Below are 22,764 nucleotides of genomic sequence, written 5' to 3'. Positions count from 1 at the left end.
CTGGGGTCCCCGCAATTTCCCTGAGGGGGGAAGCTCCGATTTCTGCATCAGCTCGGGGGGGGGCTGTGGGGACAGGCAGCCCCTTCAGGAACACCTCTGCCATAAAAAAAAAATATACAGAAATGAAGACGGAGGAGCTCCAGCAAACGCACGCCATTTCATGGCACGGCGGTGGTGTGTGGGGGGAGAGGTGGGCAGGTTGGGGGGGGACACGGGTGTGTGAGGAGGGGACACGGGTGGGGGGGCTGAAGGGTGACACGGGTGGGTGTGAGGGGGACACGGGTGTGTGAGGAGTGCACACGGGTGGCTGTGAGGAGGGGACAGGGGTGGCCGTGAGGGGGACACGGGCGGGGGGGCCACGGCTGAGGTGAGGTGGGGAGCGCCCCCCCCGCGCGCTCCCGCCCGAGTGACATCACCCGCGGCCAATCAGCCGCCGCCGCTCCCCGCGCCCCGCTCGGCCCCGGCTGGGGGGGCGGCGGCTGTCAGGCGGGCTCCGAGCCGAGCCGAGCCGGGCCGAGCCGAGCCGAGCCGGGCCGAGCGCAGCCCCCCCGGGACGCCCCCGGGCGACGTCCCGGCTGTCAGGTAGGGCACGGCCCGGCCGGCGGGGCCGGGAGTGATGCTGCGGGAGGGGGTCCCCAGGGCTGTCACCTGGCGGGGTGCGGGGGTGCCGCAGCCGCGGGGTGCCGCAGGGAGGCTCCGCTCCAGCCCTGCTGCTGCTGCTGCTGCAGGGGTCGTGTCTCAGGGCTGGCGGGTGTGTGCGGCGGGTTGACGTGTATTTTTTTTTTTTTCTCCTCGTTGCGCCTTCCTGCAGTAAAAAAAAAAAAAAATGGTGATAACGTGCTGCTTAATTGTGCGGTTCTCCTTGCGAAACGCTCGCGCTGCGCCTTTTCTGTGTCACTTCGCTGCAAATGGCAGCGATGCAGCAGCCGGCGGCGGGGCCGGGAGCGCCGCTCGCGGGTGCTGCCGGTGCTGGGCTCCCCAAAATATCCCCCCGGGGGCCGAGCTGCAGCTCCGGGGTCCTGGACCCCCGAGGAGCACCCTCCTGGGTCCCAACCTGTCCCCCAAAACGCCCCCCCCCCCGCTGGGACACCCACCTGCCCAGGTAACCGCCCCTGCACCATGCGGTAATGAAAATAAACCACGGCCCGTGCAGGAAGAACAGTTTTATGGGTCATTATGCTAAGGGCCGTAAAGATATTTAATGAGAGCCTTAGGGTTTGGACGACAATCCCATATGTAATTACAGGTGTGCGTACAGCTTGGGCAATGAAAAACCCCGAAACGCAGCCACCTGTGCAGAGATACACGTTACTTCGCGTCAGTCTGTTGTATGAAATTACTCTTAAAACAGTAAAAATAACAAACAGAGGACCTGAGACTGCATAAGCACAAGGGAAAGCATGCTGAAATGACTCAAAGTTTAAATAATTCTCTGTTTTTATAATTAGTAGCTTTTCACGTCTCTCTTGTACAAATCTCTATGTCCAGGTGAGCTTTGGCCCATTTTGTGTAAATAACGAAGGACCAAAAGTTCTCTAACAAGAAGTTTCCGTAATACTGCAGAAGCCTGTTGGCATTATGGAGCTTTTGTATGTTAGTCTCTGAATATATATTATTTACATGTATTAGCATCAGTTGCTTAAATCTTGTATTTGTGTTTCATGGTAGTTGACAGTGTATCAGAATATACCTTATCCATCCCTAAATTTTGCAAAAGGTAAAAATAAGTAGTTAAGCAAAAGACTTCTGACCTTACCCATGCTGTATTCTCTACTGTGCTGTTCAAAACCAGCATGAGATTTTCAGTTTTACTTCAGACAGACACCGAAAAGTGTCACAACCTCAACACAGCTGCATGGTTATGCAAGAACTTGGTTTCACAGGACCTCAAATCAAGGATCTTACATACCTTCTGAAGAAGAAACTCTACACTTTTAACAACAAAAGCACTTAAAAGCGGCTTTTTGAGCATGTCTCTCTGATACGGTCTTAACTACATGGTCACATACTGTTTTTTCTTCTGCAGGAACCCTGCCTCATTCAGTGCACAGGATGGATGGAGCTCACTTAACACAAATTCAGTATTTTGCTTTTGGTTTTCTTTCTCTTTGATCGATACGTGAGCCCATAATTTTTTCGTCTTTACATATCTCAACTCTGCTTTGAATTCAGAACTGATAACAACCGTATGGGCTTTGCTAAAGTGCTTATCATTATGTGATCAGAATGCCTCACAGACAGTTTTAACTTTATCAAATGCTACTTAAGGTGAGACAAGACTTTTACAAATGGTGAACACAGAGAGGGTTAGGTTAAAAGCATTCACTCATTTTTGGTGTCTGATTTAAAGCTTCCACCATTGTAAATAGCAGTATTTCTGTATTTTCTCAAGTTACAAGGGCTACTGTGTTTAGTAACAGTCCTGAGTGCTCCACATATATTTGAATGTGTCTGCAGAGTGGATGGGAAAAAGGGAAATCACAGTTAATTACAAACTGGGGAATCTTGGCTTAAATTGTGTGTGTGTGATGGTAGGAGGGATGGAGGAGGCTACAACATGAAGGACTTTAACTGCCAGTGCATTTATGGCAGTATAGTCTCTCTCCTTTTTCTTTCTGCAAGCCCTCTGCATTCACTACACACATACCTGTCTCTTCAATAGGTAACAAGAGTCCTGCCTACACTAGGTCCTGTTTCATCTTCTGTGCACGTTTATCCTGTGCACTGGTTGAGGCAAGGTAACTTTGAAGAAACCATATGTGTTTATTTAAATATTGTATTAAAGTGTTCACGCTCAAAGGAAATGAGTTAAGGTTGCACAGGCAACATGTTTGTCACTTTATGACTTTTTGAGTGTTTGAGTAACATTCATAATATTCTTTCATGTCTTAAAATAAGAAAATTAAATGTAAGCAAATAAAAATAAATAATATTAATAATAAAAAAAACACAACTATAAACTTTTCAGCTTTCAAAGTAAATCTCTTCTTTTTTTACTGTATTGGACCACAGTGATTATCAACAGGATAGGAGAATTTGGATCTCCTATTTTGCTTTTCTAAGAGCAAAGGCTCTTAGCTAAGAATTATATCATTATGAAAGTGCATTTCCCTTTAAATGCATCAGTAATAAAGCAGAATGGGTTAATTTGTCACAGGTTTCTACAGGTATTTCTAATTGTGGAGAAGGTGTGAAAAACTTGAGTCCTTCATTCAATTCTGATCTTCAGAGAGAATCTGTAATAGGGGATGAAGGCTCTTTTGCCAGTCCTCTGCAAGCACAGTCCTTCTCATGTCGTCCTTTATACATGTTTCTTAGTCACATTATCCTTCTGGAGCCAGTCAAAATCTCAATTGTTAGTTACTGCTGGTCTTGACTGTTCCAAATATGTCATTTATTTATTTATTTATTTTCCATCAGTCAGTCCCTTCTCTCCTTGCTTTTTTCTTGTCAGCATTCTTTCGACATGTTTTTTTATTCTCCGAAGCTTCCTCTTCTTGATTTCCTAAATCAGTCCAGTGTCTTCAGTGTGCAGGCACCTTTTCAGCATTTTTACCAGGTATTGGTCTCAACTTTTACTCTTCTTTGTAGCCCATAGTGTTTCTTATGTTCTTCTACACAGTACTTTCCTCTTAGAAGTTGGTTAATTTTTGGTCCATTTTTAGAGATGCAGGAAAAAATGCATTAATTCAATGCCTACCTTGATGGCTTCAAAACATACTAAGTTTTTTGAAGTGTTTTAGGCTCTTTAATGTAAAGAAAGGAAGAAAGAAGATAGTTTATTATTATTTTTTTTCCATTGTTTCCCTTTAAAATTGAACTTCTCAACATATTTTTCAATGAAGTTTATAGTATGCGTTGTGCTTGTGTATAAGCATTAGCAAAAAGCAAAGATGACAGACAGGACAGTTACTTTACCAAAGTTGTAAGTAACAGTAAACATTAGAAATGTCTATTAAATTAAATAGTCCTGATTATAAAGATACATCAGCAATTCTGTCTGTATCATATATGGAATTTTTATTTTTTTTAGGAAATTACTCTACTCTACTCTACTCTACTCTACTCTACTCTACTCTACTCACCCTGCTAAGTTTTGTGGGTTTCTGGGCTGGCAAATGAAATGTCTGATGAGTTGGATTGGTTTATGATTATACTTATGTGTTTGGTTTTTTTATATATATATATATATAACTTTTTTATAACTATTTTTGTTTGATGTTAATTTTCTATGGTTACTGCTCTTTTAGAGATACTTAGAAAAATAAGATGTAAGGCTCTTGGTGAACTGAGATCTGAATAAAACTGTGACTAGTGGAGTTACCACTGCACCATAATATCTTGTTTACATAAGCTAGTCCTTTTGATGTTATGAAAATAACATTTGCAGTAATTTAGTAGTGTGGTGTCTGAAATGGGGAACATGGAGGAGTTGTGGTTTGCATCACAAACTGAATATTGCAATTCATGTATAAAAACAGTTTCATACATACAGAGTGTATAAAAACAGTTTAGTACATACAGAATCTTCCTAAAAGCGTGTATGGGCAGAGTGGTGTGGGAATTCAGGACTTAACCATAGCTGGGAAAGAAGTAATTCTTAACTTCTGTGTTCTGTAAACCCAATGATTTGTTGGAGTGCCTATTTACAATTTAAGCAATATGTGATATAGTAATGTATGTGCTATTTTTTGCAGACTGTTTTGATGCTAAGACTAACATATTCACCCTTTTCACATGTAGTTTTGTTTTTCTCTGTGACTACTCTTTAGGCTTTTCATCTTCAAGCCTAATCAGAGCTTAGGATAAAAAATATTTTTTTCTTGTGTGCAAAAAGATAAACAGCTTTTTATGTCTTAACAAAGATTTCATTTGAGATAAGTTTTGAAGTTTTTCAAACTAGTATGAGTTCTTTGAAACAAGAACTAAAGCTGGCTTTGTTTTGATAGAGGCAGTCATCTACTCACTGGTAAAATCTAAAATAAAGTTGAAAAGAAGCAAAATACCTTGAAGTGTTGAATATCAACTCTGTATTTTCCTTTACCAACCATTATTGATGAACTTCTTACAGTGTCCAGTAGGATAGTTTGTTGGTAAGGCTTAGTGTTTCTAGGAGTTAGAAGACTCAGTGTTACTGCTGTTGCTAGTAATACTTTTAGCTAAAGTATAGCTGAAGTATAGCGTTTTCCCTTATGAAAAATTTTGAGCAAAGCAAAAGGAAAATAATGATTAAGATAGATGAGAAAGAGCAGCTAGAAATGTACATTTTGGTTTGTTTGTTTTCTGAATCTCTTCTTGAGAAGGGTAAGCGCATTACTCTTTTGAACTATAGCAAGAGGCCAAGCTTCTCTTTCATCAGCTGTCTACAGTTCATTTCTTTTATGAAAATCAACTTTGGAATATTGAACGGTTCCCACTTCAGATTTTTATTATAAAGGAACTCCAACAGGTGCCAGCTGCTGTTGAAACAGGTTTTGTGAAGGCAGGCGTTCTGAAACACTATTTTCCCTGTGTTCTTGTCATTTCTTGAACTCTGCCTCTCTTTGCTCTTTATCTTTAATATACTTTCTCCTTCTGACCTTTTCTGGCCCTGTAACTTCTCATTTCTTTAAACAAATTATGTTTTGAAGAAGTATCCACCATTAACTTGAGATGTTGCAATGGTATCTCAGAAAAGGTGTAACAAGGCTGTCACAATGGCAAAAGTAGCCAGCTGCTTGACTGCTACGGGTTGTTTTTGAAAGTCGTAAACTGAAGTCAGCGTTTGATGCATACATTCAATGTTAGCTGAGCATAAAAAAACTCTGTATGCATTTTTTTGATTACTTTCATTTCTTTCTTGACTCTCTACATAGCACATAAGAAATGTGTCCGCTATTGCAAAAATACCAGTAAAGAGCTGCCAAGGCAAGAAGTGCCAATGCTGACTACTCTTCTAAATAACTGGGGTGACAGCTCAGTTACACTTGGTTGTTTAAGCATCTCCCATTTTCATTTTGCCTCAGGTCTTGCCAGATGGATACAGTATTTTTTATTTTTTTTTTTTAAGTCAATGTACGGGAAAAGGCTTATACTCAGAGTTATGGAGGGAATGCTGAACAAGATTCTCAGTTCCTTGGTTCATTATCATAGTTCATTGCTTCTTTCATTTCTTGATGTTCATCAGCCCTATTCAGGAGCACATTTTTGCAAAACTTATTGATGCATTAACTGAAAAATTACAATATATGTCAGTTGGTTTACATCACAACCTATTTCTGTCGATATTCCTGCCTCAGTAGAAACTGTTTATCTGTGTAAGCATAGAATTAGTGGTTTAGATGAAGAATTAACTTCCTTCTAAGCTTGCAAAATGAGAATTGGGAAAGCATAAACAAAAAATTAATATTATTTGAAATTGCATAATGGAAAAAATATGTAATTTCCACATATGATACATTGATCTAGCTTTACGCAGTCATTGTTACATTAGCACAAAAATATCTATATAGATTTATTTTCCAATGCACTTCTATTTGTCTGGAGGTAGTGGCCTGAAGAAGAAAGTTACATCTAATAAATACCCCTAAATTAAAGAAAGAGAAACAGATAATCTTAAGTATCTGTGTTTTATTAGTTAAGAATACTCAAGATGACTAAAGGGTTTTGAATGAAAAAGATTTGATTGCATTTTCATTACCAGTGATTTATCAGTTAATTTATTAGGCTTTCAGAGCATGATTTTGGGGCCTAGAGGAAAGTGGTATGCCTGAGAAGAAAGATTAATTTGCGCTTGGTTGTACAGAACAGATACAGGAAAAGATAAATCTCACTAAACCAAGTATTTTGCTGTGGAAATGGCAGCTGTGAATCTGCTGCTCAGAATGACATGGAGTCCTACAGAAACATACAGACATAAAGAAAGTTTTGTCATAAAAAACAGTCGCAGGTTTTATAAATAAAGCACAAATTTATAAATACATGTAACGCATGAATTTATAAATAAAGCACAGCTGTTCCCATTTCCGCTCACATTCCTGTATTGTAATAGGTTTTGTGGCTACTCTACAGACCAGCTGACCCAGTCTTAAATGTGGCTGAACCATAAAACCTGTTTTGTCCTATTTCTATGAGATCTTATTTAAAGCCTTCAAAAGATATAAAGACTTTTTTTTTCTTTTTTCTTCAGAGTGATTAACTCCACTCAAATGTGATGTTCATATCTGTAGTTACAACAGCTAAGTGTCATTCAGACCTTGCCTGTGCATGTACTGGAGACACAGGGGGTTAGGATTTTATTTATTTATTTAAGCCAGAACAACTCTGAAATAACTGCACTTAAGTGTATTACCATATATTTATATACTCAATTTTATTTACATTCATGTGGGATGCTTTGCTGGCCTGCTGAATGTTTTGTAGAAGATTTTATCCTTGGCAATGTTGCTAGCTGACACTATTTATACTGACAGTGATTAGATAAAGCTTGCAAAGAGTTGCTGAGGTTTTCCCTGTGCACGTTTTTTTGTTTGTTTGTTTTTACACCAAGCACTCTTTTCTGCATCTATACTTTAATGGTACTGAAGTGACAGGAGAAGAAAGGAAAATGTGGAAGCAATATATTTGCCTTTTTGGTTGCTGTCAAAAGAATTTTAATGTTGCATAAAGCAATGAGAACTGGTCAGAAGTTACTTTTGTGCTATTATTTAGGTATCTATGCACCCACAGTATTTTATGTTACTGAACTAGTCAGGTCACAGGCATTCTTCTACCAGACCAGTACAAGGAAAGATTTTGCTACTGGTGGATTGATGTAAATACAGCGAAGGATATGCAGCACCTTGAAATGAAATTTTTGGTTCAGCAGTTTGGTGCCTATCCCTTGTTGTTCACAACTCCTCTAGGCAGAACTATTCTGACACTTCCTTGTGACTGTCGGAAATAAAGCACTCCAAACATTTAGGATATTCTTGGTCTGACTTCCAGGAATTTCCCTAGTTAATGTGTTACTAATCTCTTTTTTACAGAGGTCTTTTTATAAAAAGGGAAATATTTATTGTGTGGCTGCTAGGTAGATACTGTGCTATGGAATGGGGTGTACAACCAGCCACATAGCAGTTATTTGGCTGTTAGACTTGGAGACATTGTAATCTGAAATAATAAAATAATTCAAAGGAAAATCTGTTAAAGGAAAGTATGATTACCTGAGTAGGTAATAAGCTACACTTTGGAAATTTTGTTTTACTGGGAAGGTAGTTCCTGTTCAGCTTCATAAATCACAGGCAGCATTCTGGTGAATCTGGGACCAAGTTCTTGCCTGCCCCAGGAGAATCAGCTGTGCCCAGCTGTTGCTTGTCGCTTTTCTGTCAGCCATAAACATGTATGTCTTTTTTGCCAGAACACAAAATTCAGTAAGTGCTTTTCAGAAATAAATAGAGGGGCATTTAAAAGAGAAGGCTTTTATTAGCTGTTAGGATTAGGCCTTTGAACTTTACCATCCACTTCATTCTCATTTGAGTTTTTTCCCTGGGAATCCCTTTAGTACATGTGGGAAAAAATGGCAGTGGGTGAATTTGGGAGAATATTTAAAAACATTATGTAATCTTTCTGAAAACTAGTACTGTTCTCATGCTTGTCTCTGAATCCATGGCCCGTTAAAACTTGGCAGGCCTGGCTATTGGCCTGCGTGGTTCTCTCATCTTCCCTGGGAGTGCTCTTGGTGGTCCCAAGAGAGCCTCACGGGCTCTCCTGGTTGGTCTCACTCCTAGGGGCAGAGTGATGAGAAGCTGGGACAGAGGAGGGAAGAGGTAGTAAGTGCTAACACATGCTTCTTAATTGGCCTGTTCTGTCCTGCACCTCACTCTAAAGATATCTGCATGAGTTTAATTTGAAATAGATAGTGTGCTTTTCCCCTGGACTGGTTAAAGACTGCTCACAAGTTTAACAGACATCTGCAGCTGATTTCAAAGCTGCAGGAGTGCGGCCCTGCAGTTGCCGTGCTAGGCCCTTCCAAATCCCTCTGGCTCGGACCACGATTACCCGTGAAGTTGTGTGTCTGCTTGCTGGCAGGTGGCTTTCAAGGTCTGTGTTCACATCAAGGGCAAAGTTCAGTGACTGCAGACACCCAAGAACTGGAGGACCTGGCCATTTCTGGAAGTCTGTGTGTGGGCATGCTGACTGTTAGGTGAAATGTGAATTTAAGAACAACAGCATCTTGCAAGGTTTGCCAGCCCAAGATAAGGTTTCACCTGATCTCAGCAAGTAATGTGGAAACCTGATACCCAATTCATAATTTGAACTGTAAGCCTGTCGTCTCTCAAAATGTCTGGAGAAATTAACAATGAAAGATTAAGACTGTGATACTGGATAAAGGCAAATTTTCCTGTATTAAGTACAAGAGCATATAACCAAATCAATGATGCAAATTAAAATAGCAGGATTATTATTTTTAACCATTATGTGAAGATTCAATAAAAATAATCTGAAAATTTAATTCAAGCTAAACAGAAGCTGCTTGATGAATTAATGTTCTCAAAGTATGTACTACATTTTTGTTAAAACCTTTCGCTTTTGTAAGCACAAAATGCCTTGTTTTCTAAATGTTTGTAGTAGAGTAGTTGCTGTTATATTTTAAACACTTTTGTTGCTTTTTGTATACTGATACATTATGTTTCCAAATAAAGATAATCTTTCCTATTTGGCATACTACACACATTTTGGCATGCATTTGTGACTTACTGTATATCATTAAACGACTTCTGAGGGAGGAATCATGGTCTGACAATTAATTTATATTTCCCTTGGTTTGTGGGAGGATATGGACATTCACAATGATGAGCTTTTTAGTTGCAGTTATTGCATGTAGATGAGGAGAAACATCTGTATTCTTGTTTTTCTGTTAGTCAGACCTAGAAGGATGCCTTGGAAGACAGTTGAAAGCAATGAAGGAATCCATTGTAGATCAGTTTCTTCTATTGCTCTCCCAGAGTTTTGGGCTTAAATCTTTGCTGACTTCAATGTGATATAAAAGCAGAGATGCTCCTTGTCAGACTTTTAGAAACATTCTCTTGTGGTTTTACAGACAATTGCAAATAGTGCTTTCTTGTGTTAATTCTGACTGCAGAAGTGTGTATATATACATTATTGTTTCTCTTTTTTCCTCTGTTGACGTGGTGACAGTTGGCAGGTGCTAGCTTCCAATAACCGAGAGCTGTAAACTGCACAGCTTGGTAATTGGCATAGAAGTTGGGTAAGGAAATTGCCTCCTTCTCTCATGCTACAATATAGTCTTTTAAGGCAAGTTCTTTTCCTTTTCCAGAGAAAATCAGCAATTATCCAGTCTTGTCAAAGAAAGTGCATACATATAAGCAGCATGAGGAAGATGTACTTGTCCTCAGAAAAGCTTGCATTTTGCTGAACCAACTATGGGTTGACAGCTCAGTATCACCAATAGTTTTTGAAAACTAGTCTAAGAATGCCTGAAAGTTAAAGTGGATGCCAGTTGGAAATACTTTAGGTGTATATGTGTGAAAAGAGTAGCAAAAGTTAATCCTGTCAAAGAAAAAAAAAAATCAGCTTTCAGTTATTCAGAAAGTGGGTCCTTTTTTCCCCTCCATTAAAAACAACCCGTCTGTACAGTGCATCTGAAAATGATTCCTTGCTCCTTATTTTTGTTACCTGCTTACTAAAAAATCAGGGAAAAAAAAAAGTTCTCTTTCCAAATTAGAGGAAAGGATCTTATCATGAGATTCTGTTTTAACTTACTCCATTTTTAAGATGATTCCTTAGGAATATGCTTATAAATTAATTTTCACTGGAGCAGCTCTTTGTGTCTCACAAGCAGCCTGGTGCACAAACACACTTTGTATGAACAGTAATAATGAGGTCAAGTAAGAAGATGCAGCGATCTGATGAATGACCTGAAAGTGAAAATGGTACAGTTAGAAACATCAAGGCACGTGTGAAAAGCATAGGAATATCTTGGTGTATTCCACATCAAACACAACACCTCCTTCTTTAAATTCATGGTACAAGGAATTTTCTTTCAAGAAACATAGGATTCTTTGGACCGACGAACAACTGTTCTTTGTATAATATTTATGTTTGAAACCTTTTAGGAAATTCTAATGGAACTCGATTTCTTTGTCAATGCATTACTTGTTTAGGAACCTTGCCAGTTCAGTCCTCAGATGTTAACTATGAGGTTTATGTAACGTGTTACTTTAAAAAAAAAAAAAAAATTAAAAATGATGGAGCAATATTGGAGTTAAGGGTGAGTGGTTTTTTGCAGGATCGTATTGCTGAAAGGCATGAAAAGGTGTCTTTTGCTGTTAACATTATTGAAGATCGCATAAAGTATTGGTGGGTATAAATTACAGTGCACTTCAAGCCAGAATTACAGAATTTGCAGAAATCTGGCAGTCCATGAACCTAGAGGAGTCCCTTAATACAAGATCTGAGCTGATAATGTCTTGGTGTTTGTAGTGTCTTTTCTTCTAAGTCTTAATAAAATAATTATTTGAGCATGCTACCTGAGATGACTGAAACTGTCTGAAGAACAAAACCATGTGTTGAAAAAGGAAACCTTATTCTGCAGGTAGTGTAATGCATGTCTGGGTGTGTAGGGGGTAGAGGTAGGGTCCTGATCTCATTTAGGGGATCCATACTCAGTTGTAAAGTCTCTTTTCCCTGGTAGGGAAGCACAACAGGGAGAGGCAGATGACAGGGAAAATCTCTTAGAACAGGTTTTATTAATCAAGCCTTTATTATGAACAGGATCAAATGATTAGTAAAAGCAGATAACTGTCCCCAGGGTACACTTGCTTATTCTCTCCCCCTGCCCTCATGGCCCCGAGTGGGCACAGAGCCACCGCTGTCACCTCAGGTGCGGCCTGGCTCACGCAGCCCTCTGTCAGAGCTGGTGTGGCTGCTGGCTGCACCTGTGCTCAGCAGGCTCTGGGGCTTCTTCCACTTCTTGCAGGTGTAGCAGAGCCATGAGTCTCTGGAGCTCATCAGCGTGTGGTATGCTTTCAGATGTTCCCTCTCACCACGTACTGTTGCTCTTTCGAGCCTGATGTGTTCTGGTGACTGGTTCATCCGCACCCATAGAGTCCATTTTGTAGCAGCTCACACCAGCAGGGCTTTAATGACAACACAACTTTAGGACAACTAGTTCAGTAGCATGAAACTGCAATGGGAAGTGACTGACTTGTGAAACATTTTCCTCAGCCTTCTTTCAGTCTTAGTTGTTTGTTTTTTTTTTTTTTTTTTTTTTTTTTTGGAATTGGAGTCAGTTCACAGATCACATTACAGATCACTGCAACCAGTTTGAATTTTCGGTTTTCTTTTTGTATTCTGCTGTACTTCTATGGAATTTTTGGTATTTGTTCCATTGGGATCAAGTTCAATCCCATTTTCCAATTCTTATAAAAATAGTGCTGAAAAACTTGTCACATCAAGTGCATTTCATGACAGTTTTCTCTGACTTCTTAACCTATGTGTCAAATGGCACCAGCAAATGTATTTATTTCCAGGTGCACTATTTCTATACTAGTCATCTTTATTTCAATATTGTCCTTCCTCTTTCTCAATCACAAACATTAATTTTTTATTGCATCTTACCAAACTTGTATAATTCAGAATTCTACCCTCGAAACTTGTGTTACTGTGCAATTTTCCAGCTGCTACTGAAAAAAAAGTCAATGTAGTGTTTGGCCCTGGCTTAAAGTACATTGCAACCTCTGCAGGCCTTCTTATAATTCCTAGAAAGGAACAGGAACAACTGTATGGTTTTCTATTGTGATTAGCAAGTTATTATGTCTGACATTAATCACACGTGGAAGTGCATTGGAAATAATTTAACTGACGTCAAGGGAGTGGCACTGACATAAAAGCTAATTTTAATGAGCCTGACTGCAGAGAACCTTGAAGATGAGAAGTAATTTACATAACATCTTATTTTGCCCACAAAAAAAAAAAAAAAAAAAAAAAAAAGTAAATTAATTCATCTTTTTAGCTGCTATTAATTGGACAGCTCTCAAAGTACTGTTTGTTCACTGCAAGTAAGACAAAAAGGTCTGATCTGGAAACAAGAGCTCTACAATTACTGTCCTTCAATAAACTGCTCTCTAAATACTATACCCTTGCAGTCCTATCAACTGCCTTTAATACATAAAATTGTAGATTCTTGAGCAATATTGGCATTAGATTATACATAACTTGCAATGGTTGTACCCCATTGGATGATCTCTGAATTTTCTCTTGTAGTACCATATTGCTTTCCATGGGTAGCTACGCAGAACAAGGATACAAATTAAATTTGACTTTATGACTTTGCAAAAGCCATTTCCCTAGCTTTGTTTTGAATGTTGATTTTGTGGTAAATGGAATAACAATATATTTGAAGAAAAGGGTTTAATTGCTGCTTCTGATTTAATGCATTTCATTTCTGATGTTTGCTAAGGGCAGCTTGATTGCTTCAGCATGTGAATAAATTTGGGCTGTGCTTTTCACATCTGAAAAAAAATTGAATCTCTTGTGAATGTTGCCATTAGACGTCAAACTGTTTGGATTTACCGTTGTACGAGTCACGTAGGTTATTTCTGTGTGGGTGTTCAGCATTTCATATATCCTTTAGATATAGATTGCAACAGTTATGCTTTAATTTCATTTCAAGACTCTTAATTACCTGAACATTTCATTTGTCACTAATATGTACCTTCGAGCATATTGGCTGTGTAGTGTTTTCTTGATGGATTCACTATATGGGGTTGTCAATTTTAGGTGATGGATAGCTCAGTAATTATAGAAGCATTCTATATTTTCTAGTGAATTGTGTATTACAGTCAGTGCTGAAAAAGCTAATTCAGGTTCTGTAGGAATCGTTCAACTCCATTTTAAATAGCACTTTTATATCTCTATCTGGAGTTTGAGACAATTTTATTTTTGCCTGCAAGTAAATTAGACAATTAGTTGTAAATAAAATTAACTAAAACCTGCATTCTTGTGGGAAATTAATATCTTCTTGTTGCTTGTTTCCTTCCATTTTTGTTCAGAATGATTTTATGGCAATATAATAAAGTGATCTGAATGTGTCACCACTGTTATTATTGACATGTATATAAATATTTGAATTTGTGATTCAAATATTTGAGTTTGTAATAAGTAAAATTGAGTTTATCATCCTATAGGCTACCAAAGGGCTATGTATGTAACACTATCAGAAATTGTTAACTAAGACTGCTGTGACATTAAAAAAAACACAAGGTTGTTATTTTGTGACAGCTGCTTTGTTTGTAACAGTTCCTGGATTTCTAAATAGGTAAAAAATTAACATTTATTCAAAATACCGTGAGTAGAGACCATACTTTAAAGTGTTTCAGTCATTTTTACATTGTTACTGCTTGGTGTCAGTAAAGGAGAGTAGCATCTGTCAGATAGTGGAGAGTAGCTGCACCCCTATTCCGCTAAATTTCGTTAGGACAATGTGCAAAAAGGTATTTGGAAGCGGGGAGGGAAGAGAGTTTTTGGTAGCATTCAACTTTTGGGTAGTTTTTCAGGATTTTTGAGCTTCAATTTCTAATAAGGCAGTTCCTCATTTTAATGTAGTCATTCTGCTTTCCTCTAGGTTTTCATGTGAGTACTGTTATGAATCCTAAAGACTGTTATTATTACTGTTGTTGTTGTTATTATTATTATTATTAAGATGTAGAAATTGAATTTACCCAAAGATCCACCAATGTGTTTTCAAATTTCATGCTCAGATTTGTTCATCTGGAATGGAATTGAATATGTTGTTCATAAATGACTGCGGTTTGCGGATGAAAAAGTGTTTTCAGCTCACGTTTGAATACCTATTTCAGAGCTCTCTGAGTTTTAGTTTGAGTATTGAATTATGTGGATAGTTCAAGGGAAGGAATGATATCATAAGTGATTTCATCTGTTGCTTGCTACAAATACATTTTAGCAAAAAGCAGAGAGAAAATACACACTTTCAGTGGAAGAGCTCCTGAAAAATGTAAAAGTTGTCTCCCACTTAAAAAGTCAAACAAGTCACCCTATGATATTTTGGCTTTATTAAATAGCTGTGGGTTAGGGCAGGATTTCTAAAACTCCTGTAGTGATCAGTTACTCAAAGTAATAACATAAGGGCAAGTAGAAGACCAAGGTGACAAGGACTAGCGTTTAGGTATCCCTCTGCCGGAGGTGATTTTTTATTGCTTTTGAGTGTCTTAGGTCTTCTAAGTGTGTGAGAACAGACTTGACCTTGCAATCTTTTTTTTTTTTTTTTTTCTGAAAATGCCTACTGAATGTTTCTGGTTTTTCCTTCCCTATTTTAATGTATGTACCTGATTGCACCATTTATTTTGGAAGAACTCTGAGTCCTTGGCTGGAAAAAAAGAAAACGCACTCAGGAGAGTTGGGAAGAACACACTGACCCCACAACTATTGTCTGAACAGTGAAAATCTCAATGGTCCTTTAGAAGCAAGTTCCTTAAACTATTTGCCAGTGCCATTTATCTCTTGCCTCTGTAGCTTAGTATAGCTCACAGCCTTGCAGATAATCCCCCAAAGACACCACTTGTATTTGTTATCTTTCTGGGCATAGTGTTTTATCTTCAGTGAACCTATTTGGTACGGGTTTCTGTGTCCTCATATGAGTGATTATGCCCAGTAACACCCTTAGACATTTGGACAGAGGACTGTGAGTATGCTGTTTTCGTAATGTGCTGGATTTTAGTCTTAATTTATTTATTGATTTTTACTTCATTGCTTAAAGTTATTGAAAGGTGTAAGCAAAATGAATAGTTATTGTAAATGCAAAGGAGCAAGAACTCTACTGCATTTCATTGTGTGCAAGATCTATTTCTGTTTCAATTGACAGGTAATGCTATTACTTTTTTTTTTTTTTTTTTTCCCTAATGCAATAGGCTGTTAGTCTTAAAATACTCGTTTAATTTTGAATAAGTTTTATGTTCTGCTTCAAGATTTTGTTGTGTTGAAATACAAGCATTCTCTATTGACACGTTTGGACAGACGGTTGTGCTGCACAATATGTGCAAGGATGTTCTTCTCTCAGGGACTGATATTCTGCTTTGACTGTTCAGAGTTGGGAATTATGTTCATTTTTGCTCTCTGATTCAGGCCCTGGAAAATAGTCTTCAGGTTATCATTAGAGATACTACTATCTCTGATGAAAACTCTAAGATGGGAGAAGGAGGTCTTTTATTTTTACATTCTGTTTTTGAGTTTATGACTAAATGGAGCAATAGAAAAGACGATACATATTGAAACCTCAGGCATTATTTGCTAGTGCTGATACTGTCATGAGGTGGAGTCTGACAAGTCCCTGATTAAATATTTGCATGATTGGATTTCATGAGTAAAGAGGTGGTGATGGCATTTCCATTTGCATTTGTGTGTGATTCAAACAGAAGAAGGTTTTTTTTTTTTTTTTTTTTTTTTTTTTTTTCCCCTGTGTAGATGTGGAATTGATTTTAGTGTATTTCTGTCTGAAGAATTTATTTTTTGAAAGAGATAGCCTTTTTAAAGGATCAGTAACTTCTAGGAAGACCACATTAGAAATCATTTAAAATAACTGTCACTTATTACATCTTTTAATCAAAAACCTCCTTTTGCTTCTCAGTGGGATACCTCTTACAGTAACAAAAAAACATCTTCCCAGAATGCTTAAATTATTTTTATTGACACAAATAAATTTGAGTGAGTGATCTAAATAACCGACAGATTTCCAGGTTCTGAGGCACAAAACATTTCCTATTGAATCAAAATGGATGCATATAATGTTATAAAACTAAAACACTGAATTCTATGTTCCTTTTAATTTTTTGCATGAAAGATTTAGAAATTTATTCAACCTGTGTTTTTTAATAAAAGGGATGCTATTTCAACTACCTAAATACATTCCTGTCCTACTGAGCACTCAGAAATTAAACTTCATTTAGAGACATTGTTTGTGGTTGCCCATGAGATTTAGCAAGAGGCACCAAAACATTATCAAACAACAGATTCATAAAAGTTAGTTGGCTGAACAAATAATTCATTATTTCCATCCTCATCATAGGGATAGTTTATAGCTCACTGTCATTGCTAAGACAAAAGTAGAAGGAAATATAGAAGAGTTTTTGACAAATATGCTTTCACATGCTGAATTTATAGGTGAACAAAAGATGCTAATCATTCATCTGCTCATTGTAAATAAACAAACATGAATACATATTATCCAAGATTTATTTTTTCAGTCATTCCCATTTTTATAATTGATAACTTTTAAATATTTTGGTTTGACATTCTCCATCTGCTGATGCAGGTAGCAATCACGTTACATGAACAGATGTGTTTTCACCTAGCAACAAGAGAGTTTTCTAAACACAGTGATATCAGCTATTGTTTTATCCCATCCTCCAAAGTGATCTTAGAATCTAAAAGAGAATGATGGAAGGTTGACGTTTGAATAAGGGAAAAAAAAAAAGGAATTTTAAGGTTTTTGTTGTTGTTGTTGTTTTTCCTATTAATTTTGTATATTAATATGCTGCTAATCTTATATTCCAGTATGGAGAGTACACAAACATGGATGGCTTAATTCACCTGCTATAAACCAATCTAAGGCAGTGTGGGAGCGATGTTGTTTTGTTTTCTTGTAGTTAGTTTTTTTTCCTTTTTTTTTTTTTTTTTTGTAGATATAACTAACAGTTTCACCAGGCAAACTGTGGTGAGATTTTTTGGTGATACTTGATAGATATGTACCTATAATAATTAGTGCTAGTATTTGTGAACTGCCATTACCATCCTTAATTGTAAGTTAGTGTATCTAATTTACCATTTTATGCATATTGTAAAATGATTGCTTTTTTCATAGTGTTGTGTTCAAAATTCTATCAATCAGTAATAGTAACATAGTGGTTGCGTCACACTCAAGAACAGAAATTCAATATTTTAACGTGCGTAGATGGCAAGAGATTAAGTTTTCCCCCTCACAAATTCACATACTTCACAATGAACTCTAAGACTGTGAGCATGATACCAGGCCTTTCTCAGAGCTGTTCTGAATAGCTGTGGAAAAGAATCCCTTAATATCATTTGCTTTCTTTTTTTAACAGAATAATAGGATTACAGGTTAAAAACTCATGTTGCTGATATACATTTTTTTTCCTCTTCAATCGAAAATAGTTATGATTTTTAGTTATGATTTCTATTTCATAATGAAACTGTTCATCTCCCTCAGAAAATGGAAGAGTGCAGACTGTGCAGGTTTGTTAAATATTGCTTTTCCATCTGCAAGCATCGCAGCTATCTTTAATAAGTAGCCCTGTCACTCAGCCTTTCTCGCAGAGTATCTGATGAACCAAATATTTCACATTTTCCTTGGGAAATGTTTAGTTTTAGATCAACAATATAGAATAATGACCTGGATTTTTTTTTTTTTGGTCTGATGGTGGGTGTTGGTAGATAGCCTGGACCTGCCTCTTGCCCCAGTGGCCATTCAGGCTCTGGAAGGCAGTGGGAAAGCTTGCAGGAGGTTGGGTGACATGGTCCAGTAGGGGCAGTACTGCTATGATGGAAGAATTCCTTCAGGGTGAAAACTCTTCTCTAATGGTTACCATGGAAATGGAGAACTTAGCGATTATATAAATTAGTATCTCAGTTACATGTAAATGCTCTGCAACCTTTTTCTTTTGCGTTATCATTTAGGAGGACCATTGATTCTGAATCACTGGGCCATTAGTGCTTTCAAGTCCATTACAGATAAGATTTGGGCCAAATATGTAATGCAGAAAAAGAGGTACCTATAAGTGGTATATAAGTGGTTTGGTTTCATGGAGTTCTCTTACCTGTTTAAGATTTTATCTAGCAAAGTTGTTCTTCTGTTGTAGCACAATGTACATTTTGTAGTTTAATTTCATATAATCAATGCTTCAAATACTGGCCCAATATCCAGGGAATATTACTACTTTTTTCCCCTTTTCATTCCCCCAATGACATTTCTAGCAAAAAAAAGACTAGAATGCTCAAAAAGACCGTTCAAATGGAGCTGTAATGCAGGAGATGTGTATAAATTGATCATAATTGACTCAATGTGCTGCTTATACATGTATATATGGAGACAAATTACTCTAATGATTTCTGGTCAGGTAGATGAGTCACAGTGCAGTGTTGGAATGTCATATTCCTCCATCCAAGACAACATTAAACTTTGTTTAGAAAAATGCCATATTAAACTGGAATTACATACTGTCAATTGGTTTGTCTTTAATAAAAGTAAATATTGTATTTATTTATTTATTTATTTTTCCCCAGTGTGGTATGATTCCATAATGCTAGGAGCACAATACTGATCTTTTTCACGTCTTTCCCCATTTCTCCTCTCCAACAGGACTGTAGTGAGTGAGTCTCAATGGTTTGGAAACTATTTTCAGTTTGAGGAAAGTACTCAAGAATTTTCTATTATTTTATTCTGCTTTGCTGGTAACTGAAGGTATAGTTTGACCCATACTCTTCTTATTATAGCATGAATAAGTCTTTAATTCTTATAGTGATTCTACTTTCTAACATCCACGCTACAACCCCAGCTCCCTCAGGCACTCCTCACAGGACTTGTGTTTCCGGCCCTTCACCAGCTTTGTAGCCCTTCTCTGGACATGCTCCAGGGCCTCAATGTCCTTCTTGTACTGAGGGGCCCAGAGCTGAACATAGCACTTGAGGTGCAGCCTCACCAGAGTAGAGTACAGGGGGATGATATCTCCTTGGTCCTGCTGGCTACACTATTCCTGATACAAGCCAGGATGCCATTGGCATCTAACTCTAGATGTTGGATCTAGATGTGTAGTTCTTATTTGATAATGTTCTTAATATGAAAAGACATTGCAGTCAGTAGTTCACATGTCAGCTTCTTTCTCATATGAGCTCAGAATTCATATTGTCACTCTGTGCGTATATGTTCATATTGCTCATATGAAACTTGCCTGCTTTTTCTTTCCACATACTCTATAGTGTTAAGACAGTCTCAGCACTGTCAGCAAGTGCATCTCCCTTCCCAAGTGTACAGAGGCAAGGGGGCTGTTCCACAAACTCAGCATCTATATGCTGAGAACACATTGGAGAGGTGATGTTCAAAATTATAATGGGCTTTATAGGTCAGGAGAAGCTTCTCTGTATGGTTACACTTGCTGTGAATCTGAAATTGTGTGTGCCATAAGAACACAATGTGTTCTTATTGTCTGTGCATCACAGCAAGATGAGCATTTAAATATTACAGATGAGATTAGAAAAACAACTGAATAACCACAGAAAAAGCATATTTTTGAATGGAGTAGTGTGATTTTCACAAATAGCATCTAGATATTTAAACTCTAGTTGCTACCAATATTTGGTTAGAATCAGAAGCTGCAAACTGCACAATTTTAAAAATACTGCTTCCAAAGAGTTTGTATGAATAATGTTCAGTGTACATACCTCTTGCTCAAGCTGATATTAGGGACGCTTGCATAGCCCCTGTACTAACGACCAGAGAATATTCTTGTGCGCAGGAGCTCAGCTGCCTGTCCTGCTAACTTGTTAGCTGGGACACCCAGAAGCAATGCTGAGCCTAATTCAGGAATTAATATTTTCCTGGAACCATTTTCAAGGAGACAGTTTGAATGTGGCCATTCTGCCCTAGTGTATAAAGGATTGTGATGGTGTGGATATGGACTATTCAACAGTAGTTTACTTCTGTGTCAAGTAATACAGTTCAGGGCATCTTTAATTTCCTGGTGTAGACAGCCATAATAATGTAGGGTGACCTGAAGGACATGCTAAGGTTAAGCAACTGCTGAATATTTTATTGATTAGCCAGAGCTATAGGAAATGTGACAGGCTTGTTTGAAGGTCTGAAAATCTTATTCTACCAGTGTTCCTTTCCCATCCCTCTGAATGGTATTTTATATTAGTGTTTCTCATCTTTCACTCTGGAAAAAGTTTCACCGGTAACTGGGTCCTGTGTTATTCCAAAACTGGCATCAATTTGGCATCACTGACTTACAAAGACATTTTGAATATATTAGGCCACCTGTGTCTGCTCCAAGTCAAGGGTTGAAGTAGAGTTTTACTTTCTCTGATTTCAGCTAAAATGCTTATGCCCAGGCAAGTGTGGGTTCATTGGTGCCAACAACCTGCTAATCATGTTCCTCTTTAAGATCTTCTTGTGAAGCTGAAGAAAGCTGTGGTGACTCACCATGGACTGACGCTTCCCTAGCACTTCATCTTTCCCAAGGCCGATTTTCCTGTGCATGTGGAACTCTGTTTCTGATTCAGAGAGAGGAAGGCTTCTTGATGAAGAAGTTTTTTTGACTAGTACCTGTGCTTCTGATATAACCACCTTTTTAATTACTTAGTGGCACTTACAAACTGATTTTCAGGGCCAGAAAATGTGAGTGTGATATCAAAGTATGCATCAAACTCAAAACCCAGATCACACAGATAGTCACACTGACATGTTGAGATGAGTGTTAGAGTTAGAATGCTGGGGGAACTGCTTTGCATACAAGAGAACGCTCCAAGAGCAGTCCTTTGTAAGAAAAAAGGAGTGGCAATTGATACAAAAGAGCAGACTCAGAGGCTGACATATGAGGCATAATATATATGGGTAAATACAACTGTACTGATCTTGTTACTTTTAGTGTTTAGATTCAGTGGGATTGATGGCCAAAGCCCAGACCTTCAAAGAGGATTCTTATGTAAGCTTCTTTTTTGTAATAATCCAAACTGTGAGGACAGGGAATAGCCACCTTCTGATCTGCATGGACCACATCTTTTCTCAGCACAGTCCTGACTGCATGAAGCATCCTTAATATTCTCCAACTTGGGTGCAATGTAGCTCATTGTCCACATGCTGGTCATAGGTTTTTTGAATGTATTTGTGGATAAAATATGGTTGTACTCAGTCATTTAATTTCACTTCAGTTTCTTGTTCTTCTTTTTCTTCACCTAGTTCTCTATTTAGTAATTTATTTCAAAGTCAGTCACTCACTGTCTGGGGCTTACTATCCTGTGTGTGTGTAGCTCCTAGAGAGTATAGGTGGTGATCTGCTGTTGATATATCAAGTTGCCATCCTCATACTGGGAAAAAGTTTCAAAGCAACCTAAATCCCACAGAAACATAGAACAATATTGGTGCATAACAACAGATACCTATTCCACCATCAGAAGCATTACTATTTACATTTGTTAATGTGCATGAACTAAATTTATACTCACTTAATTAGGTTAATTGCTAAGAAGGCAAGCTAAGAGAATGGGGCTCAACAATGGCTGCAAAGTGTTCATGGGGTTCTGGGCAAATTCTCAAGCAATTAACCAACAATTTCTCCTCTGCTGCCACACTGATGCTACTGTCAACAGTGGACCTAGATAGCATAAATATGCTGTAATTATAATTTTGCATAAATCACATAAATAATTTTAGAAACAGTACCATAAGATCAAAGCATTGGTTTGTTGTGAAAGATCTGTCAGGGAAAGCAGAATGTTGTTTTTGCTGTAAACTTAGGGTTTTGTTTTGTCTTCATCTTCAGGATAAGAACTCCAGTAACTAGGGCAGTGCCACATATGGATTTTGGTGGTGCACTAATAGACAGAGGAGACAAATCTTGGTAGTCTTCAGAATTGTGCTGAAGAAAAAATACTCAGAAGCTACAAATGAACTGCTTGGAAAAATGGGGTTCTAGGCTGTTTCATTATTTCATCCATACCTCATTTACCCAATAACACACCTCTCATTTGCATGTC

At 38.0% G+C, this 22,764-nt stretch overlaps 1 protein-coding gene across 1 annotated transcript in view; it reads left to right on the top strand.

Annotated features, from left to right (window-relative positions):
• Positions 1-502: 502 nt before the first annotated feature.
• CNTN1 (contactin 1) overlaps positions 503-22,764 on the top strand; it is a 251,559-nt gene continuing 229,297 nt past the window's right edge. The window contains exon 1 of the mRNA XM_082763611.1: positions 503-582. The gene's annotated coding sequence lies outside the window, so the exon portion shown is untranslated. The remainder of the gene's footprint in view (positions 583-22,764) is intronic.

The sequence above is a fragment of the Aythya marila genome, assembly GCF_965140915.1.
Source record: "Aythya marila genome assembly, chromosome: 1".
Taxonomy (NCBI): Eukaryota; Metazoa; Chordata; class Aves; order Anseriformes; family Anatidae; genus Aythya; species Aythya marila.
This window is presented reverse-complemented; position numbering and strand designations above follow the sequence as displayed.